This window comes from Botryllus schlosseri, chromosome 5 (genome assembly GCF_051294905.1).
Source record: "Botryllus schlosseri isolate E-star chromosome 5, Bs_hap1, whole genome shotgun sequence".
Taxonomy (NCBI): Eukaryota; Metazoa; Chordata; class Ascidiacea; order Stolidobranchia; family Styelidae; genus Botryllus; species Botryllus schlosseri.
The window spans coordinates 24,705,152-24,732,563 of record NC_137240.1 but is presented as its reverse complement, the minus strand read 5'-3'; the positions used below and the strand labels follow the sequence as shown (position 1 = coordinate 24,732,563).

Below are 27,412 nucleotides of genomic sequence, written 5' to 3'. Positions count from 1 at the left end.
AATGGCATACTGATTCGGATTTCGTGACTGCTCAACAATTTGTGAATACTGTTCAAGTAGTTAATGATGCAGCAGAGCGTATGGTAAAATTGAATACCGACTATGCTGCGTTCATAACGGATGACAAAAAACAGCGAGCGAGCCTCCTACAAGCTGTGGAAGATCACCGGAACAGATATGCAGATTTCTCGAAAGCAACAATTTCATCCACCTGATTTATGTAATATTTTACCAAGTTGATCTCTTTCTTTGCCCTATTTTTTCGTTTCCTGTGATGTTTATTATGTGGCTGTGAGTGGATGTTACATTTACAGTTGTATTCTTGCACATAGGGATCCAGGAAATTGATGAACAGTGCCGAGTAGGTTTGAGGGGTGTAGGATATGTGATCCAACAAAATGGCTATCAGTTTTAGGTAGTTTTGAGCAGTTCTAAGGCAGTGTGAGACATGGAAATGATATCCTGAACTAGGAATGCCTTATGTAGTGGGGTTTTGTAGCACTCCAAACCGCAACAGCTGCATAAATCCATGCTATATGTCACTTTAACTAGGCTAGGTGAAATCGTGACACTCAGATTTTAGGGATATGTTCAGAATATGTTTTTGAGGTATAAGGCATGGGAATCGGACTGAAAACCTGGACTTTTTGAAAGTCGGTCAATTCTGAACAACCCTAGTGTAGGGTTTACCTAACATCACCTTAGCGCATGTCTACGTCGAATTCGCGGCCCACTTACACTGTCACTGCCACTGCTACTAGGACCAGGGTCGTAATATTGTCTTCGCTACCAGCTTAGTGGGTTACCCACATGGTTCCCCATGAAATACCTCTGTAATATGGGGCCGAAAATGTACGGTTCCCGATTGGTTTCCCCAGCTGGTAACCACAATTCATCCCACCTTGATACCTTGTGGTACCCAAGTAGGCGTGCTTGCTACCTGTGTCCCTACGTACTGACAATCGCAGTGGTACTTGAATTCATAAATGACGTTACTTTGTTGTAAGGCCGGGAGAACGTCCTTTCGGGCTGCAGGGAACATTGGTATCGTGGTAAAAACCACATTGGTTTTCACCGCTGGATAACAGCGATAGACTGCTGACGTTATCTGTTTCTCGAATCGATAAGAAACCGGGCCAATCCAAGGTAGATGAATGTACACATCCCTATTTTCACGAGAGACTTCTTCGGGGGTTTCATTTGGTTTGGTGTCATTCCGATGATTTATTGTCCGCTTGATGACATACTCAGGGTATCCGTTGTCAATGAATATTTTACGGATATACTCAAGTTCACTTTCAATTTGACCTCGGAACAAATCATCAGCGCCCGGTGGACCAAGATGCCGATTAAATTGATTTTACGACTTTTTGGGCTGAAAGATCTCCATCGAAGGTAATGACCCGAAAATGTGGGCTTCCTATAAACGGAGGTAAGGAATTGGCCATCCCGTTTCTCCACAAGAACGTCAAGGAATGCCAGCCGGTTGTTAATTTCTTCTTCCGGCGTGAATTGCAATGCTGGATGTAATTTGTTCAAATTTTCCAGGAAACTATCACAGTCAGATTCATTATTGAAGATCACGAACGTGTCATCGACATAGCGATGATATGATAAGGGTGGTTTACTACAAGAAGAGAAGAGCTTAGCTTCATGAAATCCTACAAATATATTGGCTAGAATAGGACCCAATGGTGACCCCATTGCTAAACCATCAGTTTGTCGGAACATGACATTGTTGAAACTAAATTCAACAGAATACACAGCATTTCTCATCAATTATCATCATTATTGCGCTGACGATATCCCCTGACGAGGGTCAGCCGAAAAGCTTCGGGAATAAATATGAATATTTTATTCAAATCTGATTACGTGAGCAGAGAGGACAAGAAATTGATAGCAATAGATATGCATTTCCCTATCTTTCTGACCGATCTTATCATGATTTATCGAAAATTTTCGCTCTTGGCGCTGGCTCACTGCACAGTACGGCGTATTTCGTAGCAAAAGCGAACAACGTGATTGGGGGTAGGTTTATCACCTCTGGTAGCTCAAGACCAAAGTTTTTTTTTGGGGGGGGGCCTCACGAAGTGCTGCTTTGAACCTGCCAACGGGTATACGCCCGAAGGTGTTTAATTATTATTGAGGGGTCCTAACCTTTTCAAACACACTTCACCTGGAAATGTCATTACGTGAGCTGTGCGAGGATAAAAATTAATAGCAATATATATACAATTACCGATCATATTGGCCGATTCAATCATGAATTATAAAAAAAAATTCGCGCGCGGCGCGTCTACGCGAGAAAAGCTGGTCCAGTCAAATCCGCCTAATCTAGATGACAAATATAACGGTAAACAGCGGATAGCATGAGGTCATGACTCGAGTAGCAATTTACGCCTGACACAATGAAACAAACATTCAAATATAATTGAATAAAGTTGTTGTTACGTATACTTGATAGAGAGTAAGCATGATTTTTTCAACCTTGTTGGCAGAGATGAGCGGATTTGAAATTTCTATGTCCTAATCCAATCCAAATCCGAACCTTCAAATCCAAATCCAAATCCATAACTTTTTCATATTCAAGTCCATGTCCAATCCTAATCCGATTCCAACTGGAAATTCAGAAAAAATACTAATTTATGCAATGAAGGGATTCGAAAATTTTCTTTCACAACCAACGATTCACTTGATTCAAGATAACTTAGTAACCATAAGTACATTAATAACTGATCTGAATAAAGTTTGTCGCCAATCGCCACACGACATATTAATCACCCAGAAAATCGGTCAATCCAATCCAAATCCTAATCCGTTCCGAAAAAAATGTCTAATCCAAATCCAATCCAAATCCGTCAAAATTTCACAAATCCTGTTTTTTCAAAACCTAATCCTAATCCATGCTCATCTCTACTTGTTGGGCATGAACATCGTGCAAGAGGACAAATGCACCATGACATCACAATATCTGCTGCGTTATAATTTGGCACATAACGGACATGTGACGTGCCACAACTGGCTTGAGTTGTATTAAAAACAAACGGTGTTTTAAAACACTTTGTTTAAAACATGTTTTAAACCGTGTTTTGGAGAAATGCCTTTTTGAAAAAAAATGTTTTTTTTTCAACCGTTGTCTAATTATGCCATAATTGTGTATGTACGTCCGAAAATAGAATGAGCCTATGGACGATTAGCACCGAAACTGGTCGCCGTATACGATGTGGGGTGGCTGGAACCCTCGAAATCGGCGTCGGTTCAACTTGATAATCCGAAATATTGATACAGGCCGTAATAAATGTACTGGCGGGACCTCTGGCCTACGCTATCATCAATACAGTTGAGCAACGATCGGGAATACACAGATATGTGTATTGACATCAGGGATATATAGAACTCCGGGATGGCTGACTTCATTTTGGCCTTTACCTAAGTAGGTCCAGAAAGTTACCTGCAATCTGCCTCGAAATATCCACTTTTCTGCAAGCTAGCGATACAGCTGTTTCTAGAATAATGATCCTCAACCTTTTGCAGAATAATTAGTGAGTAAGCTAGACATTCTTCCCATATCACAACCTTACTGCTGTATAGCCAACCAAGTAAACTATGACAACTCTGAATTTCAGTAAATCATGAATGTGTTTAATTTCTACACATCATATAATCTGCATCAGGCCATAAATAACAGAGTGAATAACGAATAATAGCAGCGTCTTCTACCTATTTACAAGCGATTGTCGGAAACCTTGCAGCTGGGAAGGGGGGTTATAGGATTGATTAAATCAACCGTTTCAATTCGCGTTAATCGACAATTACCATGGAGTATAGGGTTGCATTTAAAACAAACATGTTTAAAACCAGGCCCTTGTATAAAACATACTTTTTTTAAGCCATGACGTCAAGAATATTCAATAGTGACGTCATATTGAAATGACATTGACAATTTAAAATCTAGTGTAAATATAGCTCCTTTGACGAAATATCTGTGCTATTGCTGTTGAACCGACTATTTTGACGGTTCCAGCCATCCCATATCGATATTAGTCGGCTATATCGGGTAGTAATCGTCCGTAGGCTCATACAACACGTATTTTGGAAAGTATATACACAATCATGGCATAATTTTACAACTTAAAAAGAATTTTTTTCAAAAGGCCTTTGTTTAAAACACTGTTTAAACCATGTTTTAAACACAGTGTTTCAAACACCGTTTGTTTTAAATGCACCCCTACCATGGAGCATTTCCAATAACGAAAAGATAGCACGGCCTGTAAGGACTCGAAATTGTGATAGCAGCATTGTCATCTTCTATGTCACTCAATGAAAGTTGATCAAGAAATCAACACACCATTGATACTTCTCTTCAGGTTCAAATGTAGCCTCGGGGGGTAGAAGTTTGGTACATATCATTATCAATTTGAGAAGCATTCGGTAGACCCAGTTGTTGAATTTAGCTGATATTTTGTTCACCGAGAAATAGTTTCATGACCGCAGTGAATAAATTACCACCATGGCTTAACGGTGCATCACGAATGGGCGTCCTGAAGCATTTCATGCCATTTATCAGTTAAGAAATATTCAGTATCATTGTCTTGCTGATTTTCCAATAGAGCGATAGATGATTCCATGTCAAAAAATCATCTCGGTGAGAAGGCACGAGATCCAAATATTCAGATTGTGGCCATCTTTGCCAAGATTTCAATGGGATGTGCCCAGTATAATATATCAGGATATCCACTGTTGACGTGATGCAAATGCTGGAACATCGCGTTTGTTTTTCCCGAATCTGCAACAAAAATGAACAAATGATGTATTTAGAGACACAAATTAACCTTAAGAATATATATAGATGTATGCAGAGTCGGTCAGTAGTGAAGAACTTCTACTTCATTGCAGTACTCAAGTAGGTGTTGCCTATTTTCGAAGATACATTTTGTAATTTTGAAGCAGCCATCTCCAAACTTATGTGCCTTGCAGGCATTTCACTTTCTACAGCTACTTGAGGAAGTTTAAATACCAGTACGCCCGGGAATACGACTGTTACTTGAGTAGCAATGCAGACTACTTAACCACATCAGGATTAATGTAAATAGCTCATTTAATAACGTATCACTGGAATCAGCCAAACTTACCTTGGGCCGACTGAGGAGAGGTCCATGCGTTATTGCGACGATTTGACGAAACCTTGCAAATTGAAAGCAATCTTCAGAGTTTTCGCTTCCTTCATCGTACAGCAGTGGAGGCTCGTGACAATATCGGGTGGTGGGGCAAGGGCTGCAAGCGACTTTTTATCAAGATGACGTCACAATGGAGTTTTCCAACGTAAACCAGTAACTTAGTGGTACGAACTACGGTAACACGAACTTCCCGACAACAGTGATTTAACGTATGTGCCGCGAGAGGTCTGCCGGTGAGCTGTGACTTGAAGTGTGGTAACTGCGTAAACGGCGTACGGAACAAAGATTTCACACGGCTCATGTTCGCACTATACCTGACTTGACTAATTATCTGCAGAAATGGAAATGACTATAACTCGAGAGATTGCGTAAGCCTAGCTGGAAAGGTCAACGAGTTCGGACACATACGCAATTGTTATCTCATAGATTGGACAATGTCATATTGAATCCAAAACATAATTCTGAAGAACTACGGATAGCAGCCTCGGAAATTCGGTCCCGATACAGCATAGGAGATGTTTTGGCCTTGCTGCTGGAGACTGTCACACGACACATACGGCTTACGGTCTATATGTCTGCTGCAAAATCGCCTTTGGAAAATATATTACCGAATAAATACGTGGATGAAAGCCGAAAACTTGGTACACTGTTACATGAAATCAACGAGAAGTAGCCTCATGACCGTTTTCGGTATGGTACACTGTCAAAATTAATACAAACAGACCAACACCGAATTTTGCGTAAAATTTACTGAGGAATAGGCTGATCATTGATCAAGCGATCAGCTGTTAGCCGCCATCGAAAACGAAACAGCTATCGCGCTTGACAGGGGTTGTAATTGTAAGCAAATGGCCTGAAGGCCACAATTTCACGGTCAAAATTGACATTGGAGAATATAAAATAAAAGTAAATATTTGAATGCAAACCGAGGATGCTAGTAAACTGTTTCATGATATCATCATCTCATCACTTATCTCAGTATGGAACACAGTTAGCGTTAACACAGATACGCCGACTTTTGCGTGAAATCCGCAATGCGTTAGGTAGGCTAAGTGTCAGATCAGCGCACATCTTTAACATACTCGACCTTGATAACGAAATTGCTGCCCTAATCATTGAGTGCCAACCGTGAGACTTGGCACAGCGTTCGATACTAAAATCAAGACATACCATGCAAAAGCTCATGACGGATCTAGGTAAGGAGCATCGTTAAAATCAATGGAGACCAATACCGGCTTTGCGTAAAATATGTTTGCGATAAATGACGAGTCAGCTCTCACTCGATTTAGGAAACGAAATTACCACTAACACAGTACAGTGACAAACTTGAAACTTGGTACCGCGTTGAATACTAACATTAAGACTTACCGTACCAAATGTCATGACCGATCTCGGTATGGAACATCTTTAAAATCAATGGATACCAATACCGGCTTTTGAGTAAAATCTGTTTGCGATACATGACGAATCAGCACACACTCAACTTCGGAAACGGAATTACTACCCTAAACTTTACGTAGAAACCCTGAAACTTGGGACAATGTTAAATACCACCATCACGACATGACATACCAAGTTTCAAGAATTATCATGGTGTGAAACACCATCAAAATCGACCTATACCAGCAAAGGTCGACTAAACGCATATGACGGTAACCGAGTTCAGATGTAGATACGATTGTTACATCACACCTTAAGGGCGAGCAGGCTATGTTGCCCCGGTTGCTCGGTCATTTTATGAATAGGAGAGAGTAAATCACTGTTTCTTTATTGTGCGCAGCTTTGAGAGAATAGACAGTGAAAGCTTGTTATGAGCGCTACCGGGGCATGCCCCGGCTAGGCATTTGCAAAGCGAAAACACGAAGAGAATTCGATTTTCGCAGAGACTTCGCTATATATATGGGCATTTACAAGCGAAAGGACAAGAAGAATACGATTTTTGCTGTGATTTCGGTATATATAGATTGCTGTGCGTCTATAAATGGTAAAGAACTGTTATTGAACAGAATTTTAGGTGGGGCAATGCCCCAGTTGCCCTATAGGACGAGCCGCCACTGTCGTACAGGCCTATAGCCTATAGGCTATAAGTGTTTATATGGTGAAGACAGGCTGTATTTCAGGGTCGTATCGTGTCCTGACGATTGTGTTGGCTTATCCATTCAAGGGAGTGGGCATCTTCATGGCTTCAGTAAGAGCAAATGGTCAACAAATGTTGTGGCCATATACTGGGAGTCAGCCATTGGCAGTTCACAACAGTGCACTTCTGTTGAAGTATAATTCCAGTACTGTAGCAAGGTGCCGTTCATTAACAAACATATGCCTGCCTCGTTTTACCAGACATGTAACTTATGAATAGTATCTGTAACAAGAGATTGGATTCAACAGTTGTTATGGACACTTACAACTGCAACGACCTTGACGTGTTGTGTTTGTATTAAATTCAAATGTTTGGTTATCCTTAATTGAAATGCCTCTGGAATCTTGCACACCGGTAGTGTACTCAGTGGCTCCAATTCTTACTAGGAATAATCCAGCAATGATCTGGAATACCGGTATGCCTGCAATATCAGCACTACCTCCATATTCACATATTAATCTATAGCACAAGATCTTAACTGACGAAGTCCCTCCTAACGGTCGCCTTCATAGTTGACACGGCACAGTGTAAACGTACACTTGTACTTGTACAATGTACATTGTACACTGTACAGCCTTGGATCGTGACATACATTCGCATAACATACTGATAAATGAAAAACATACCGCAAGGCGTAATCAAAATCATACTGCGGATATCAATGTTAACGTTGGAAATTATTCTACATTTTGTTATCTTCTCACGATTATCAGCGCAGCAAAACATGTTACATAAGATACTACAGAAGCAGAGATATTCCGAAGGCGAGTAAATGACCGTGCCGGTATACCGGTAAATTGCTGCTGAAGGAATAGGGCTAATACCGCAAAGTTTCAGACTACCTGAACATCTCATAACCACGTTAACCTCTAGCTTTATTTAAGAACATAAACATGGATATTATATGCCTCTACCGCTCTCAAAAACTTAAAATTACACACAGACGAAGCGGCTGACCGGAACGTGCATCAAAACTGAATTCGCGAATCTGGACCTACTTAGCAGAGATGAGCATGGATTAGGATTAGGTTTTGAAAAAACAGGATTTGTGAAATTTTGTCGGATTTGGATTGGATTTGGATTAGACATTTTTTTCGGAACGGATTAGGATTTGGATTGGATTTACCTATTTTCTGGGAGATTGAAATGTCGTGTGGCGAATGGCGACAAACTTTATTCAGATCAGTTATTAATGTACTTATAGTTACTAAGTTATCTTGAATCAAGTGAATCGTTGGTTGTGAAAGAAAATTTTCGAATCCCTCCATTACATAAATTAGTATTTTTTCTGAATTTCCAGTTGGAATCGGATTAGGATTGGACATGGACTTGAATATGAAAAAGTTATGGATTAGGTTTTGGATTTGGATTTGAAGGTTCGGATTTGGATTGGATTAGGACATAGAAATTTCAAATCCGCTCATCTCTGCTACTTAGGTAATACCGCGATGACGCAATTGACGCAGTCAGCCATCCCGGAGTTCTATATATCCCTGACTGACATGATGCTTAAACTGATAAACGGCACTACGGGGGTGGGTAGCGTTGTCAGAGTGTTTGCAGTCAATATCTCGACTTTGCTCATATACTGGAGTGACACAAATCAACTTATACTTGCGCCACGTTACCGTTTCATTATCACAGCTTGGTGTATGTTTTGTATGACGTACACACTCTGGCCTGCTCGCATTATTTGCGGTTTAGACTCGGGTGACATTTGCGGATTTCCGGGACTTTGTTGCTTCAGGGTTCGTTACAATAATATATTTGTTTTAGTGGCCCGCGCAACGGTTCGTCAATTGCATGTGGCCCTTTGGCCGGAAAGGTTGGCCACCCTTGATTTACACTAATCACGGATCAGGAAGCGGGTTCCTTCATGTTCGATATGCGAAAACGATCGAAAATCAAGAACAATTAGATTCAGGGTTGGCATCGAGCGTTGGCTCAGTTCATGTACCAGTACCATATTCGTTATCTGCCAGAGCAGTGCTTTTCAACCTTTTTGAGCTCCGTTCGCACTTTTTTTGTAAAATAAATTTCATTCGCACCTACTAATCGAAAATTGTTATACAAAAGGAAGATGAAGATAGGCCTACTTAACAATAGTTTTTTAGGATATGCAACAAATTGGCTACTATGTAGCTTAAGCTATCAGGTGTCTCATTAAAAAGGCAACTTTTTTCGCTCGTTTTGCTTTCAATTATTTCACTAAAACCCTTCTCGGCCAAACAATTTTGGTGGGAATTTGTACAAGAACATGTACTAGTGCTTGGATGGCCAGGTCTTAAAATCTGTTCTGCACTCCTATCCAAAAGACACCGTATATTTCGCGAGTGAAAAATAGTTGTTGGCAGAAATCATTTTGAGAGCTGACACAAAGGTCCCGCGAGGCTCTAGTTTGTCGAAAGGATCAAAAACCCACATGTTTGTGTTGAGGCTTTTGCCTTTTACATTTGGAATATAAGGTGCAAAACGATCAAGAAGAGTAGGCACATTAGAGCTCGCTACCTGATGATCAGAGATGAGCATGGATTAGAATTAGGTTTTGAAAAAACAGGATTTGTGAAATTTTGTCGAATTTGGATTGGATATGGATTAGACATTTTTTTCAGAACGGATTAGGATTTGGATTGGATTGACCTATTTTCTGGGAGATTGAAATGTCGTGTGGTGAATGGCGACAAACTTTATTCAGATCAGTCATTATAGTAATCAAGGTCACCAAGTTATCTTGAATCAAGTGAATCGTTGGTTGTGAAAGAAAATTTTCGAATCCCTCCATTGCATAAATTCGTATTTTTTTCTGAATTTCCAGTTGGAATCGGATTAGGATTGGACATGGACTTGAATATGTAAAAGTTATGAATTAGGATTAGGATTTGGATTTGAAGGTTCGGATTTGGATTGGATTAGGACATAGAAATTTCAAATCCGCTCATCTCTGCTGATGATACGTTGCTCCAACTTCTGTATTTATGAGAAGAGCAAAAAAGCTCACGATACTGTGTGTTTTACTCTTTAGCTCAATCTAACTTGAGAATTACAGAGCTAAAGAATGACCGTTTAATAATGGTAAAGCAGCTTTTAGACTACCACAAAAATCCGAGCTTTTGTGGCATCTCGCGACCCGAGCCTCACCCATGAAAAGGAATTTATTTTTAATATTACAGTTGTATGCTACGATTTTACGGGCATGTATGACATACATAACCCGCACACCACAATTCTACCCAACACAGCTCCACAAACACGATTTCACGTGATTTCAAATTAGGGCGAATCAAATTCCTCTGCGCATCGCAGTTGTACTCCTGTCTACTCAGATTGCAAGAACTGGACTATTTATTCCGTGCCGACGACGGAGCATATCCAATCCATATCGAAAGGCTTGGCCATCCAGCATCGGTTGTTTTTAGACCAAGGTTTTTTCGCCGCTTATGTTTTTGGCACCGCAATTTATCAGCAGTTTGCTCGCCAAAACATTACGTCTTCATGTGCCCCGACGCAGGAGGGGTTGGCCTCGAAATGAATGAGTCTCATAGACCTGAACTCGCTCATTACACACCCCTACACTCAGTGGTGGCCTTACGATTGGGGGGGCCCTAGGCGAAACTTCCGGGGGGGGGGCCTCCTTATCTATGTTATCGCAACTTCTGGGGGGCTTCGCCCCCCATACCCCCCTCACTGGCGCTTGGCGATACTTTTATTGTTCTACACCTCATATACACTGTTCCGCTAGTGCTTTGTCTGTACATCATGATCAAACTTTCAGAATATAAAATAATTATAATGTCATGCCACAGTACAATAAACGACTTGCCATATTCGAAAACCAGTGACTCAAGTGAACTATAACGCGTGTCGACAGTCGAGACCCACCTATTTAGAAGAATTATGAGATGTAGCATGACATAATAGTATAACAAGGCAACTGCACGCCAAATAGACCACATAAATCCAGAAAGCTGTCGGCTGACATTAGTAATAAGCCAGCACACCACGTCAAGGTTTCAGCCAGGTGCTGGATTGGGCCTATCTTTTTGCTACAAAGAAGATTTTGTTGCATGATAAGGCATCAAAGCAAAATGTGCGGCATTGCGGTACAACACCAGTAATACCACAGGAACACATCAGTACTGGTATCACCTGTGAAGAGCTAGTTCCACGATCTATAAGAATATAGCTTTCACTCCAACGTTCATTGTAATATAATATTTATTGAACTCGGAGAATTTTTGGGTGCCTGTTTTCAAGAGTTAACTGCACACCTAAGGGATTTAAATAGATTTAAAAGCAAAACCGAAAAGGCATAGTATGACGCAACAATCAAAATCACAAACCATGATATTCGCATTGTAACAATGACAACAACAACAAACTTTGAAGTATACGGACATACAGTACGGTACTATAGTAGCAGCGCAATTTGTAAATAAACAGTTACACACACGAAACAAAACGTACTAATGGGAAAATTGTAAGTTTGACTACAGCTGACTTGAAGACTACACATCTTGATGTGGTCGTATCGCTGTGTTTGTCTTTTTTACATATTTGTGTGAACTCTCACCGTACGAATAAAGAATCTGTCTGTATAGAAAAAATATTTTTGTCTGTAAGAACTTGCCTGGTTGGATTAAACCTAAAACGCCACAAACAGCATAGACAAAAGACCACTACATCTACAATCAAATACAATATACGTATTTGAAAGCACTGTTATATCAGTCAAGCAGCACACCACGGCATTAGAGTTGGTGGAAAATCAGCACCATTCTCAATTTGTGCAGAACATTCCTGAGCTGACATAGATGGTTAAATATTTGTGTAGCAGTTCAAGATTTGCATTGCCACTTTCTTTCCAAATCTGAACCACTTCCTTTTCTGAGATCCTGACTTACATTTAGCATGTAGTCGCGGCATTGTAGCAGATACTTGACTGCAGTAATTAGGAGATACTGATGCTACTAATTACAACATAACATATAACTGAGTGACACCAAACTCATCGTAGCTAATGATATGAACGGCTGTCAACTGACGAGTGCGCCTTACTAAATATGCTGTTTACCGAGTCATATTTATATTGAATTGGTAGCCTATTTCAAGAATGTAATGGTCAAAATTATCATATGCAACACCTGATCTTAGGGCAAATTTTGGTTGCAGTCAAATCCGTGGAAAGTTGCACATATTTTTCATAAAATATGAAGTAAAAACTTACATTTATATTTCACTAAAGTTACACTAAAAAGGTACATTTATGGATAAGTTTCTTGAAATTATTAAGGTATGAGATACTCGAATCGATGCGTATCCAAGGCACTGTCGCAAAACTCAGTGTTGGCGCCTTCAACAAAATCAATAGCCTGAAAAAATTGACCCAGTAGTAATATAATTTACGGCGGTCTAGCCTGAATGTATGTCAAATGAGAAATGACCTCAAATTTAAACGAAAGTGATAATCAAGCGATCTATTTACATGAAGTACCAAATATTTCCAGTAAAAAGTGAGTTGCATGAAAAATCGAAAAGTTGCAAAAAGTTGCTTCAAAAAATGAAGAAAAGTTGCAATATAAGATTCCTCCAAACAGCTTAAAACACAATACTACATAACTTCTGAGTATTTACGAAGCTGCCAGAAGCTGTAAAAAAAGTTGCAAAGACTTGCCCTGTGATCATTCAATTCTTTCCTCTGCCCTGCTGAAATTGATTTGATTGCTAAATTGTTTGGTCACATTTTGGTCTTATTCTGTGACATCACATTAAATTATCAACCTCACAACAAATTGAATATATGTAGCCTTCCGTACACCTTTCTCAATGATAGCCATTCAAACCAGTGGCGGCTCGTCCTATAGGGCAACTGGGGCATTGCCCCACCTAAAATTCTGTTCAATAACAATTTAACCATTTATAGACGCACAGCGCTCAATATATATCGAGATCACAGCGAAACCTATAGCGAAGCCTATACATAGCGAAGTCTCCGCGAAAATCGAATTCTCTTCTGTGTTTTCGCTTTGTGAATGCCTAGCCGGGGCTTGCCCCGTTAGCGCTCATAACAAGCTTTCACTATCTATTCTCTCAAAGCTGCGCACAATTAAGAAACGTTGCTTTACTCTCTCCTATTCGTAAAATGGCCGAGCAACCGGGGCAAATATGCTTGCTCGCCCCTAAGGTGTGATGTAACAATCGTATCTATATCTGAACTCGGATACCGTGATATGCGTTGAGTCGACCGTTGCTGGTACAGGTCGATTTTGATGGTGTTTCACACCATGATAATTCTTGAAACTTGGTATGTCATGTCGTGATGGTGGTATTTAACACTGTCCTAAGTTTCAGGGTTTCTACTCAAAGTTTAGGGTAATAATTCCGTTTCCAAAGTCGAGTGTGTGCTGATCGGTCATGTATCGCAAACATATTTCACGCAAAGCCGGTATTGGTCTCCATTGATTTTAACGATGCTCCTTAGCTAGATCCGTCATGAACTTTTACATGGTATGTCTTGATTTTAGTATCGAACGCTGTGCCAAGTCTCAAGGTTGACACTCAATGATTAGGGCAGCAATTTCGTTATTAAGTTCGAGTATGGTAGAGATGTGCGCTGATCTGACACTTAGCCTACCTAACGCATTGCGGATTTCACGCAAAAGCCGGTGTATCTGTGTTCCATACTGAGATAGGTGATGAGATGATGATATCATGAAACAGTTTACTAACATCCTCGGTTTGCATTCAAATATTTAGTTTTATTTTATATTCTCCAATGTCAATTTCACCGTGGAATGGTGGCCTTCGGGCCATTTGCTCGCAATTACAACCCCTGTCAAGCGCGATAGCTGTTTCGTTTTCGATGGCGGCTAACAGCTGATCGCTTGATCAGCCGATTCCTCAGTAAATATTACGCAAAATTCGGCGTTGATCTGTTCGTATTAATTTTGACAGTGTACCATACCGAAAACGGTCATGAGGCTATACTTCTCGATGATTTCATGTAACAGTGTACCAAGTTTTCGGCTTTCATCCACGTATTTATTCGGTCATATATTTTCCGAAGGCGATTTTGCAGCAGACATATAGACACTATAGACCGTAAGCCGTATGTGTCGTGTGACAGTCTCCAGCCTCAAGGCCAGAATCTCCCAAGCTGTACCGGGACCGAATTTCCGAGGCTGCTATCCGCAGTTCTTCAGAATGATGTTTTGCATTCAATATGACATTTCCTTGTCCAATCTATGAGATAACAATTGCGTATGTGTCCGAACTCGTTGACCTTTCCAGTTAGGCATACGCAATCTCTCGATTTATAGTCATTTCCATTTCTGCAGATAAGTAGTCAGGTCAAGTGCGAACATGAATCGTGTTGAATCTTTGCTCCGTACGCCGTTTAGCCAGCTGCCTTTAGAGCAAAGATTAGAGGTAAAGCGACTAGGTCCGTATCAGCCTAGAAATTGCCCATTGATCCAATCGTACGCCGGAGGAAAACGCACTCGTGCCTTTTCTTCAGCGCATTTCGATAAAAATGAATGGCTTACTTATGGCGAGGATAAAAACGCCTTGTTTTGCTTTTACTGTCTTTTATTCGACAGTGCCGGTACCGGAAGCAGTGGCTCTTGTTGGAACAAAATTGGTTATCGCGATCTGAAGCATTTGTCAGAGCGTCTGAAAACGCACCAAAAATCCCAAGTGCACATGGCTAGTGCAGTTAAATATAAATTGTTTGGCAGAGTAAATGTAATGTCGCAGCTCAATGAAAGTTATCGCGTATCAGTCTGCAAGCACAATGAGCTTGTAGATAAGAATAGGCATGTTCTCTCTCGGGTGATTGATGCCATTAAATTTATTGGAGTTCATGAATTGCCCCTTCGAGGCCACGATGAGAAGGAATGCTCTCTCAATAGGGGGGTATTTTTGGATCTAATTAAATACACGGCTTCCATTGATAGCATTTTGCGCGAACATCTCGACACCGCGACAGTAGCTAAGGGTACCTCAAAGACTATTCAAAATGATGTGCTTGATTCGATATATCACATCTATCTACAGCATTTGTTTACCGAGATTGTTGACGCTGAATTTCTATCTATTCAGTCTGACGAAACAACTGACATTACAATGAATAAAACATTTGTTACCGCACTTCAAGTCACGCCACCGGCAAACCTCTCGCGGCACCTACGTTAAAAATCATTGTTTACGGCAGTGGTTCTTAACCTTGCTCCCAGCGCCCCCCAGGGGGCGCTGGCGATTTTTAAGGGGGGCGGAAACGCTCAGGGGGCGATATGGGGGGCGCTAGGCTCAGGGGGGCGGTATGGGGGTGCTGGAGAAAAATGGCTTCGCAGTAGATGATGTGGTGATAGGACATATCCTTAATGAGTATTCAGAACAAATTAACACCGAAAACTTCGTTATATATAGTACATATAGGTTTAATTGTCCATGGGCGCCTAAATGACTGGCACCGAATGTTCCTGTCTTGGCAATCTGAACCCCAGAACACGAATTCCATCTGGCAGGGAAAAATTATATGCCAGTGAAGAAATACCAATTTGAAATCGTGTGTGTCTCTTAGTTTAGTACGATTGGGCGACAGGGATTTTCCTGCTGGGCGATATCCCTGTTGGGCGATTCTATGTTTTTTAATATTGCAGACAGGAGGTCACGAAATAACATCATGCAACGAAGTCATATTAACGGGTTCGCCCGCCCGAATATGTTTCATTATTTCGGGCCCTACAGTTTCCAAAACACCTCACAATGTTCGCTTCAAGTTTTGATGAGTCTGCGCACACTCAACAACTCAATGCGCTGACCCTTGGACAACAGTGCGTAACGACTAAAAAAAGGTCATAACTTCGGATTTGTTGTGAGCAACGTAGATTTTCTGTGCGCAGATACGGTGTCAGCGCTGCGCAGCTTTGAGGGAACATTGCATCTCACTCAGCTCTACCGGTAAATCTGGTAACGTGAGCAGAGTGGACAAGAAATTGATAGCAATATATTTGCAATCCCCAGTCTTACTGACCGATTTTAGCATGAATTATAGAAAGTTTTCGCGCTTCGAACTGGCTCGCTAAACAGTACAGCCGATTCCGTGGCAAAAGCGAACAACGTGATGGGGGGGGGCGGTCGGTTTATCACCCTATGGGAGCCCAAGACCCAAGTTTTTTCGGGGGCCTGACGAAGTGACGTTTCGTTCCTGCCAACGGGTATACGCCCAAAGATGTATAATTATTATTGAGGGGTCCTACCTTTTCAAACACACATCACTCAGCTCTACCGGTAAATCTGTTTACGTGAGCAGAGAGAGGATAAAAATTGATATCAATATATATGCAATTCCCGATCATATTGACCAATTTCAATCATTAATTAGTGAAATTTTTCGCGCTTCGCGCATCTAGGAAAGAGTAGCTGCCTCAGTAAATGGACACCCAATGTAGATACCTAGTATCAGCAAATAGCGGACAGCCGAATGGGGGTCTGGGGATGAAGTCCCCCGGAAGTTTGGTTTATCACCCGATGGGGGCCCAGGACCAACGTTTGTTGTTTGGGGCGGGGGCTGACGCAGTGTTGTTACGGCCCTGGTAACGAATAATTTTACCTACGGGCACGCCCGAATATGTTTAATTATTACTTACGGGCCCTTTATTTTCCTATACAACAGCTCACTCAGCGCTACTGGTAAATCTGATTACGTGGGCTGAGAGGATAAAAAGTTTATAGCGACTTATATATGTAATTACCACCTATTCATTCATGCATTATAGAAGATTTTGGTACCTAGGGCGACCAGGCCACACAAACTTTGCTGACCATCGAAATCACGCTATGGGGTTCGTGGGGGCGAAGCCCTCAGAAGTTTGGTTTATCACGCTATGGGTGCGCAAGGCAATCGTTTATAGGGGGGTTGACGAAGTGCTGTTACGGCCCTCCCTCTTACTCATCGTCTTTATTACATTCCTCACAATATGAAGTTGGGGGGCGCTGGAGCACGATAATTTTGGAAAGGGGGCGCTGGACGAAAAAAGGTTAAGAACCACTGGTTTACGGGAAATTCATGTGGCCATCATGAACGTTGAAAAACGCTACTGTGACGTCATATTGATAACAAGTCGCTTGCGGCCCTTGCCCCACCACCCGATATTGTCACGAGCCGCCACTGATTCGAACCTTTCAAGTATCGACATAGATTTTTGAGGCATAAAATATCTGGCATTAGGCCGCTAGAAACTTTCCTGCATGCAAGATCTATTGCATATCTATCTGTAGTACACCACCAATTAAAAGACATCCACCTGTGATAAAAAAAACACTTTCTGACAACACCATAAACACTTTCTGACTGACTGTACCGGGTGCACATTTCGCATGGTAAAGCTTTGAAAATACGCTGCCAATCCGCAGACAAGAAATGAACAAATTTACCATCATGACAACCCTGAGAATGGATTTCCATTCAGAAAAGGCCTAATTCACAATTAATATGTTGAGTCATGAGAATGGCTCAGTAAACAACAATAAATAGGCTATAATAGCCTACATGCTTTCATTGGCTTTCAAATGACTATTTCCTTTGATACGGTATTTTGGATGTTCAGGCTGAGTGTGGACACGCTTCATTATAAATTAAGATACGGTGTCATATGAAAGCTGGCATCAAGAGCTAGCAAGTAGAATCTCACAAACTTACACTGGAAAATTTTGATGCACTGAAATATACACTGCTGCCACTAGGAAGTATATACTCAATAATAATTCATTCCATGTTACAATATGACCTCATTAACATAAAATCGAAGTAGGCTCTTCTAACAAGCACAGAAATTCGATTATCGAACACCGTTTATAGTACAATATTCTACATGGGTAGGCCTACATGTATTTTCAGGGTCATTCGCAAAATGATAAACTAAAATTCGCATAAATGTAGGAGATGGGGGGCTCATAAAATCAAAGTAAGCTCTATTAGCGGGTGCAGAAATTTAATGATCGACTACTGTTTACGGTACCATATTCTACATCGGTACATATATTTTCACGGTTACTCGTAAAATGACAACTAAAATTCGCATAAATGTAAGGGGGGGGGGCTCATAAATCAAAGTAAGCTCTTTTAGCAGATGTAGAAATTTAATGATCGACTGTTTACGGTACCATATTCTACATCGGTACATATATTTTCACGGTTATTCGCAAAATGATGAACTAAAATTCGCATAAATGCAGGGGGGGTCATGAAATCAAAGTAAGCTCATTTAGCGGATGCAGAAATTCAATGATCGACTACTGTTTACGGTACCATATACAACATGGGTACATATGTTTTCATGGTTATTCGTAAAATGTTAACCAAAAATCGCGTAAATGAAGAAGGGGGGCCCCCTCATAAAATCAAAGTACCGGTAAGCTTTTAGCGGGTGCAGTAATTAATGATTGACTACTGTGTGCGGTATTACATTCTACATGGGTACATGTATTTTCACAGTTATTTGCAAAATGATAACATTCGCGTAAATGTAGGAGGGAGGGCCCTTTAGCTACGAGTGCAGAAATTTAATGATCGACTACTGCTCACGGTAGGCTACTATATTCCACATATGTAGGCCTACATGTATTTTCACAGTTATTCGCAAAATTATAACTAAAATTCGCATAAATGTAAAAGGGGCCCCCCCTCATAAAATCAAAGTAAGCCATTTTATCAGGTGCAGAAATTTAATGATTGACTACTGTTTACGGTATTATATTCTACTTGGGTACATGCATTTTCAGTTTTTTTGCAAAATGATAACATTCGCGTAAATGTAGGGGGGAGGGGGGCTTTAGCAAATGGCAAAATGGATGGAGATCATCAAATCAAAGTGAGCTCTTGCAACTAGTGCAGAAGTTTAATGATCGGCTACTGCTTACGGTACCATATTCTACATTGATGCATGGATTTTTGTGGTTATTCGTAAAATGATTACTAAATAATGAGAATGGATGATTGACCTGTCTTTACGGTACAATACCATATTCTTTATGGATACAAGGATTCCGCGGTTATTCAGAAAATGGTAATACTTGAAAAAAAGCGCGTAAACCGGAGAAATAGTTGGAAAAAGCGCGTAAACCGAGGAGGGGGGCCTCGAAAGCGCGTAAATCAACCAGGGGGCCCTAGGCGACCGCCTACCTCGCCTACCCCAAAGGCCACCACTGGGCTACACTATAGTTCATCCCAACGGTATTCGACCATGTTTTCCAGAAAAAGCAGTGTCGGACAAATCTTATCATGAATTCTTTTGATAAAGCCATATTTAATGCGTGTCTCGCTTATTGGCTACAGTACCCAACACAGTGATCTTGGATATGTAAAAACGATCGCAGGATTTTTTTCCAATAAATTCAATAAATATTACATACATATTAACATAGGCTTACCATATTTTGGAAATCAAAAAAGAGGACACTTTTTCAGAAATTTGCAACTTGCAAAACCGGGGTGAAATTCTCAAAAACCGGTTAATTTTTCCCACTTTGTGATCGGTTGACTAAAAAAAAAAAAAAAGGTCATCTTTTCCGCTCAGAGCTCAAAATAACGTTTTTTACTCGACATTGCCAGGTGGATGACTAAAAAAAAGGTCATCTTTTCGCTCAGAGCTAAAATCACCGTTCTTCACTCCGAAATATCCGTCGGAGCTTCACTTCTGTGCTAATATGCGGCATATCCCTCGCAATTTGCTCTAAATCTGCCTAAATTTTCAAAAAAGAGGACAAAAGGGCGTCCTCCGAAGACACTTTCAAAAAAGTCAAAAAAGAGGACAAATCCTCCTAAAAGAGGACGTATGGTAAGCCTAATTAACAGATAGCTCTGGCACCGTGTCGACCCAAAATTTACCTTCAAGGGCAAAAATCTGTGTTACAGTAACTTGCAACTGACTCATTCCATTATAATTTAGCAAATTTTTTTGACATTTGTAATGCATGCCGTCAGAATTGTCCAATATTTACAAATGTTGTTCATTTATGAATTCTAAGTGGATTACAAAAAACAAAATTGAAAAATTTCCAACGGCTTAAAAGATAATGCGACTCAAAACTCTCTTGTCACTAGGTGGCGCTGCATGCAAAAATCTTTAAAATCGATAATTTTTGCTTAAATTGATGGTGGAGAACCAATTAAAATGTCTAATTATACAATGCTGGGACCAAGAAATTGGAAAAAATCAACGTTTTTGTTCTCAACTCAATGAAAAAAAAGTTACGGACGAAATAAAATTGGGGGGGCCCGGACTTGAAAATCCATGTGGTGTTCAGTTTCTGCAAAAAAAAAGTTGTTGTAAAATGTGCTTTGAAGCAGTATGGTTAATATAAAATTGGATTTTCGAAGTGCAATCTATTCCTTCATAAAATCTCCCCAAATTTTTTTTTTTTGCAATTGTTGATTGCTAAAAATAATATTTACGGTGAGCAGCAGAGACCAGCTGTTCACCGTAAATACTATTTTAAGCCATAAATGATATAAAAGACCATATTTTTTTGAGATTTCATGAAGGAATAGACTGCACTTCGAAAATCCAATTTTATATATTTTATCGTAAAGATACTACCTACCTAGTACCAAACGAACGCGAAAAAGTGGCGCATAGAAAGTGGCGGGAAAATAGTTATACGCCAGAGGCAGACAGAAATAGCGCGCGAAAAGCGCAGGGCGTTGCCCAAGGATAGAGCGGCTATGGATAGCGCTCGAAGGGGCCAAGCCCCGACATCATACGCCATTGCGGCGGGGAATATAGAACCGATCGATCGATCACGCGATCTTGGGATTAAAATGAACCGCCCGATACCAAGGGACGAGTTATGGGATTTATTTGACAGTATCGGATTACAGAAAGAACACTTGGATGGGATCGTACAGCTACCGAACGGTCAAGTAGACCTGACTTTTACGGAGAGAAACTTGGCGATCTCAACAGACAGGAAAATAGTAGAGCTAAAAAAGAATGGAGGAGGCTTCCCGGCCCACTGGCTCTATATCTCAGAAAACGTAGCCGTGTACCTAAGTTGGGTCCCGGTCACACTCAGGGAGGAAAGGATAACCGAATACTTCCGAAATAATCACGGGGAGATAAGAAGTATGGTGCATCAAAAGGACAAGAGAGGAGTCAAGACCGGGGTGAGAACCCTTCTCCTCACCAAAATAAGCTTGGACGAAAGACCGATAAGAAGCTATTTATGGATTGACGGCGTGAAAATCGCTGTAAAGTACAGAGGGCAAACGCCGACATGTGGCTACTGCGGAGAGCCGGGCCACATCCAGAGGTTCTGCAAGGAGAACCCGAAGAAAGCAGAGCAGATCGGTAAACAAAACACCGAAAGAAGAGAACCGAAGGGAGATAAGGGGAAACAAGATACTACCCCAAAAACCCATGCAAATGAAGCGGATGAAGACCCAAAAAGAGGGATAGATAATTCCCAGGAAACAAATGAGGAGCAGAGTCAGAATGACGCTCACACTACGCCCCAGATGGAGATACAAGAGGAGGAAAGCGGAGGTACACCCTCCGAAAATAATCAAACAGAAGAAGAGAATTCTGAAGAAAGGGAAAACACCCAAAAAACCGAACGGGCCCAAAAACTCCACCTGGAGGCAGAAGTTATAGTGGAAAGTCTGGGAGAGGCAATGACCAAATCAGAAACCTCGGAAAGCAGCGCAGAAAGCACAGATACAGAGAGCAAAGAATCAGACCTCTTCCAACTCTCACAAGACCAAAAAATCACAGACGAAGCGATAAGCCTGCCTGAAGACATAAATCCGGGGAAAAAAAGACCGAGGAAGATCACAGACTCAGAAACAGCCTTACACGCACCCAAAAGAAACTTTAGCTTCTCCACTGAGGGAGTTGCCATGACCGAATGTATGAACTGCGGAAGGGCGATGCACTTCACAAACCTCGGGGAGAGCAGCAGCTGTCTAAACTGTAAGACAATACACTACACCACGTTGGCGTGCTGCAACAACGAAGACGTATACATGTACACAGACAGTCAAAGAAAAGACAACGCTAGACTAAGATGCAACACATGCAAAAGAGAATGTACCATCGCAAATTGCTGCGAGAACCTACGAAGTATAGAAGATGGGGAAAACCCCGAAATATGCCGAAGATGTGAAAAGGAAGACTAACCCGAACACTAAACCTCACAGCAAAAAATGGAAGGGCAAAATAGGGAGAAAAGTATAAAAGTAGTCACGATTAATGTTAACGGGTTAAATGAAGAGAACAAAAGGAAGTCATTGTTCGAATTTGTAAGAAAGACGGGTGCGGATATAGCCCTCTTGCAAGAAACTCATTCAGATATAGAAACGGAAGAGAAATGGAAAAACGAATGGAGAGGCCAATCATATTGGAACTCTGGGCATAATAGAAACGCAGGCGTAGCGACGCTCATCATTCATAGACGAACTTCGGCAAAAATGGAGAATTGGGAAAAAGACGCAGAAGGGAGATATCTGAAGGTTGGTGTACGTTTTGGTGGATTTGCGCTAGACGTAATAAACTATTATGGCACTAATGAAAAGGATAAAAAGAAAAAGCAGATGACGCAACTAGCCGCGCGCGCCTCCAGAGCCACTCCTAAAGTGATCGGAGGAGACTTCAATAACATAGAAAACCACCTACTAGACAGAGAACCGCCAAATTCGAGGGAACGAGAAATGTCGCTATATATCAAATTAGTGATACAAACGATGGGGCTAACAGACACCTTCAGGTCAGCAGAAGGCGAAAAAAAGGACTTCACGCACTTCTACAGCACTGGCAAGTCCAGGCTGGACAGAATATACATATCAGAACACCTAAAAACCTTGAAATGCAGACACATACCATGTGAACTCACAGATCACGATGCAGCCCTCGCTACAATACAGTTAGCGAAAGAAAGGGTCAGCAAAACGAATGTAGCCTGGAAAAACAATACACAAACATACAGAAGGGAAGATTTCCAACTGGAACTAAACAGAAGGTGGGAAAAGTGGGTAACCCTATACCCGCTGGTTTACACCACCAGAGTCGAATGGTGGGAGGCGGTGAAAAAAAGGACAAAGAAATTAACCATAAAATACACAAATAAAGCAGCGAGGGAGAAAAGGGCGACGCACAAGGAACTTGAACAAAAACTAGAAATAGAACGGAAGAAAGCGGTATTAGGACACTCTTCCGAAATATACAAACAGACCAAAGCAAAACTATGGAAAGCAAGGAAGGAAGAGCTACACAAATTAAAACAAGAGGCAAAAGTAGAAAGAAACACCCTCCTTGATAAAAACCCTTACTCGCTGTGTAAAAAAATAAAGAAAAGGAGAGAAACGGCCACGATCGAACGACTAAAAACTCCGCAAGGGAACACCACCTCGGAGGAAAAGGAAATAGAAGGGATAGTCGAGAACTTCTACAGAGAGCTATACGCAAGGAGAGGCAGTGATGGAAAATCGGCCGAGATATTCCTTGAAACAATACACCGATCGCTAACGACACAACAGAAAGACCAACTCGATGGAAAAATACGAGAAGAGGAGACCAGGGTAGCTATACTGCAGCAAAAAAAGAATAGAACGCCCGGAGAAGATGGTCTAAGCGCTGAGCTTTACAGCATGAATGTGGACACGATAGCAGAGGGACTCACAGAGGTCTACAATGAGATCTTTATAGACCAAAACGTGAATGTAAACCTAGCAAGGGGGATCCTAAAAATCATACACAAAAAAGGAGACAAAGAAGAAATCTCTAACTACAGACCGGTCAGTCTCTTAAACACAGACTACAAGATACTAACAAAGATATTGACGAACCGGTTAAAACAGATGCTCCCAGACATAACGCACGAGCACCAGCACGTAAACCCTCCCAAGACGATAGGGCAGTTAAACCTGCTACTAAGAGAAATAACAACAGAAATGAGGGAAAATGAAAAAGGCGTGACAGTCTCTATAGACTTCAAAAAAGCTTATGACTCAATAGACCACGGGTATTTGCAACAAGCTCTGGAGAGACTGGGAACGGGAGAGAAGTTTCGGGGCTTCTTTAAAAAGATCTATGAACAAGGGGAGTCAAGAATCTCCACGGGAGGAAGAATTGGGAACACAATAAAAATAGAGAGAGGCATAAAACAAGGGGACCCCATCTCCATGCTACTCTTTACAATTGCGACGGAGCCCCTCTTGCAAAAGCTAAATCAAGACCTTGAAGGATATAAGATCCCGGGGACAAGAAACAGATATACGACGCCGGCGTATGCTGACGACATAACCTTAACGTTAGAGTCGAAAGCAGAAATGAAGGAGGCCATGGATATATTCAAAAGCTTCGGAGAAGCAAGTGGGCTTGCAATAAACAAAGCCAAAAGCAAGGGTATAGACTACCAAAGGAAAAACAGATACACACACCAAGACGGAATAAAATGGGTCCAAGAAATGACTGTCCTAGGGCATGAGATCCCCCGAGAAAAGCCAGACACCCAGAAGATCTGGGCACCCGCTCTGAGGAAGGCAAAGGAAGTAATAAACGAGATAAAGGAGATGAAACTGAGAAGACACGAAAAGATACATACAATAGCAGCAAACATCCTACCGTTATTCACATACCTGGCCCCAATGTCCAGAATGCCTACGGGCACGAGAAGAATACTCGAACAAGAGATCGTCGAGTTCCTCTTTGGACGAGGAAAAAGACCAGAATACAAGAAATTAATACAACAAGAGATTGTGGGGGGCAGAGAGGTGAAAGACATACCTACGATTACTGACATTATATTCATAAAACCCGCGGTAAGGTACCTCAAATTGAAACCGGAAGAAATCACAGGAGATTGGGAGAAGAGAATGGACCACCAACTCGCTCTGACGCTCAGGTGGCTCAGAGAACACCCAATCAGCAATTTAAAGCCACACGCATGGAAACCGAGACGACACTGGGAAGAAATGAAAATAATCATGAAAGAAATGGAATATAAGAGGGAACACATCCCCCTGAAAGGAAACAAAAAGTTATATAATGAGGCAATCGCACTGAGAGGGGCAAGAGAGATACGAGAGATGCAGGGCCCCAAGTGGGAGAATATCCAACACAGAATACTAACCCCACATCAGAGAGACTTGAACTGGTCGATAGCCTTCGAGCTACTAAACACCAATGAGAGCCTGCACGCGAGGGCAATCACGGACACACGAGAATGCGAGTTATGCAAAAAATACAGAGAAACACCAGTACACCTGCTCACGAAATGCGAGGAGGCCATAATACCGCTGGAAAGAATCACCGAGGCATGGGGCAAAACAACGGGGCAAAACATCGAAACAAGAAACATGGGAACCATCATTCAAATGAACCCTGCGGGAACACTTGATGAAGACCAAGAGGCAGCCCTAGTGATAATAATCACATCCTTCAAGCAGGCTGTATGGATGGCACGAAATAAAACAAAATTTGATGGGAAAAAGACAGGACAAAGATGGATAAGTAATTCAATAAAACAAAGATTGAGACTGAGGAGCATACCTCAGAGGGAGCAAAATCTCGATAGAATAATGGAAGCTATTCGAAAAGAGATCTCCTAAAAAAAAAACGGGTGGCAAGTCTGAAAAGAGACCGCAGAGAATAGAGGAACAGAAATAAGATTAAAAAAAAAAAAGAGAAACCCCAGCCAACGCTATGCGTCCCTAACGGGAACAGCATACCGCGGGAAAGGGCCAATACGCCAAATGTTACCAATTTTATATTAACCATACTGCTTCAAAGTACATTTTGCAACAATTTTTTTTTGTAGAAACTGAACACCACATGGATTTTCAAGTCCGGGCCCCCCCAATTTTATTTCGTCCGTAACTTTTTTTTCATTGAGTTGAGAGTAAAAACGTTGATTTTTTCCAATTCCTTGGCCCCAGCATTGTATAATTAGACATTTTAATTGGTTCTCCACCATCAATTTAAGCAAAAAATATCGATTTTAAAGATTTTTGCATGCAGCGCCACCTAGTGACAAGAGAGTTTTGAATCGCATTATCTATTAAGCCGTTGGAAATTTTTCAATTTTGTTTTTTGTAATCCACTTAGAATTCATAAAAGAACAACATTTGTAAATATTGTACAATTCTGAGGGTATGCATTACAGCCCTTGCTAAATTATAATGGAATTAGCCAACTGTGAGTCTGTAATGATGGTATTTACTACTATCCTCGGGCCTCGAAAATATGAAAATATGATGATTGTTTAGCGAAAGAAAGCAGAAAGTCATTTTGACGCCATTTTTCCAGCCTGTCGCAGGTGGCTCGGATGGGCCTATATACTGTATGTCTGCCACTATAGAGATTGTAGAGATCTCTATACTGCCACTACACCAGCTTCCAAACCAGGCTTTTGGTTACGTAATAATTATAGTGCAGGATTTGTGAGAGCTACGATGAGCGACGTGTCGTATTAAGTTTATACAATTGCGTCGCAACTACAAATGTTACACTGATCTTAAATTTCCTATTAGGTTTATTTGAAGTATTCTACGTCAGAAAAGTAAACAATTACGGTAATCATGATTTTCATTCGCCCTTGATCCAGATTTTCATTCGCACCGTTCGCACCACCTCCGTCATTCGCACTTGATCCGGATTTTCATTCGCACTATTCGCACCACCTTCGTCATTCGCACTGCAATCTTTTTCATTCGCACCAGTGCGAACCGTCACACAGGTTGAAAAGCACTGTGCCAGTCCAGAGGAAAGGAACAATGAACATCGCTCTCGACGAGAGCTCATTGTTCGTGCATTTCCACACGTGTAATCTGGAATAACTGCACCGAAAGCTATGCCGTCCGGGTGTTGCCAGGCTTCTTCATGTTATACGTTCGCAGAACTTACTTTACTCAAATTTCAATGTGAAAAGAGTATGCTTGACCTGTCAGGTATTTGCCGCAATCAAGCCTCGGTTATTTTCGTCGAAAACTTGGTTTCAATCGCAGGCTATACCCAGCGGGAAGAGTTTGCCGTCTTGGTTGTCGCAGCCTTGTCGTGTATTCCTGAAACGTCACGCCCATCCGACTAAAAGCGACGATTTGGTG

The 27,412-nt window shown here is 41.3% G+C and overlaps 1 protein-coding gene and 1 long non-coding RNA gene across 2 annotated transcripts in view; one reads left to right on the top strand and one right to left on the bottom strand.

The window, feature by feature from the left end:
* The window catches only part of LOC145439514 (cornifelin homolog A-like), a 428,374-nt gene that overhangs the window by 278,709 nt on the left and 122,253 nt on the right, over positions 1 to 27,412 (top strand). The window lies entirely within an intron of this gene.
* LOC145439479 (uncharacterized) lies at positions 3,621 to 5,239 on the bottom strand. Its single transcript, XR_013915229.1, has 2 exons — positions 5,133 to 5,239; positions 3,621 to 4,786 (listed from the first exon to the last, which is right to left on the bottom strand). It is a non-coding gene; the product is annotated as an uncharacterized LOC145439479 (long non-coding RNA).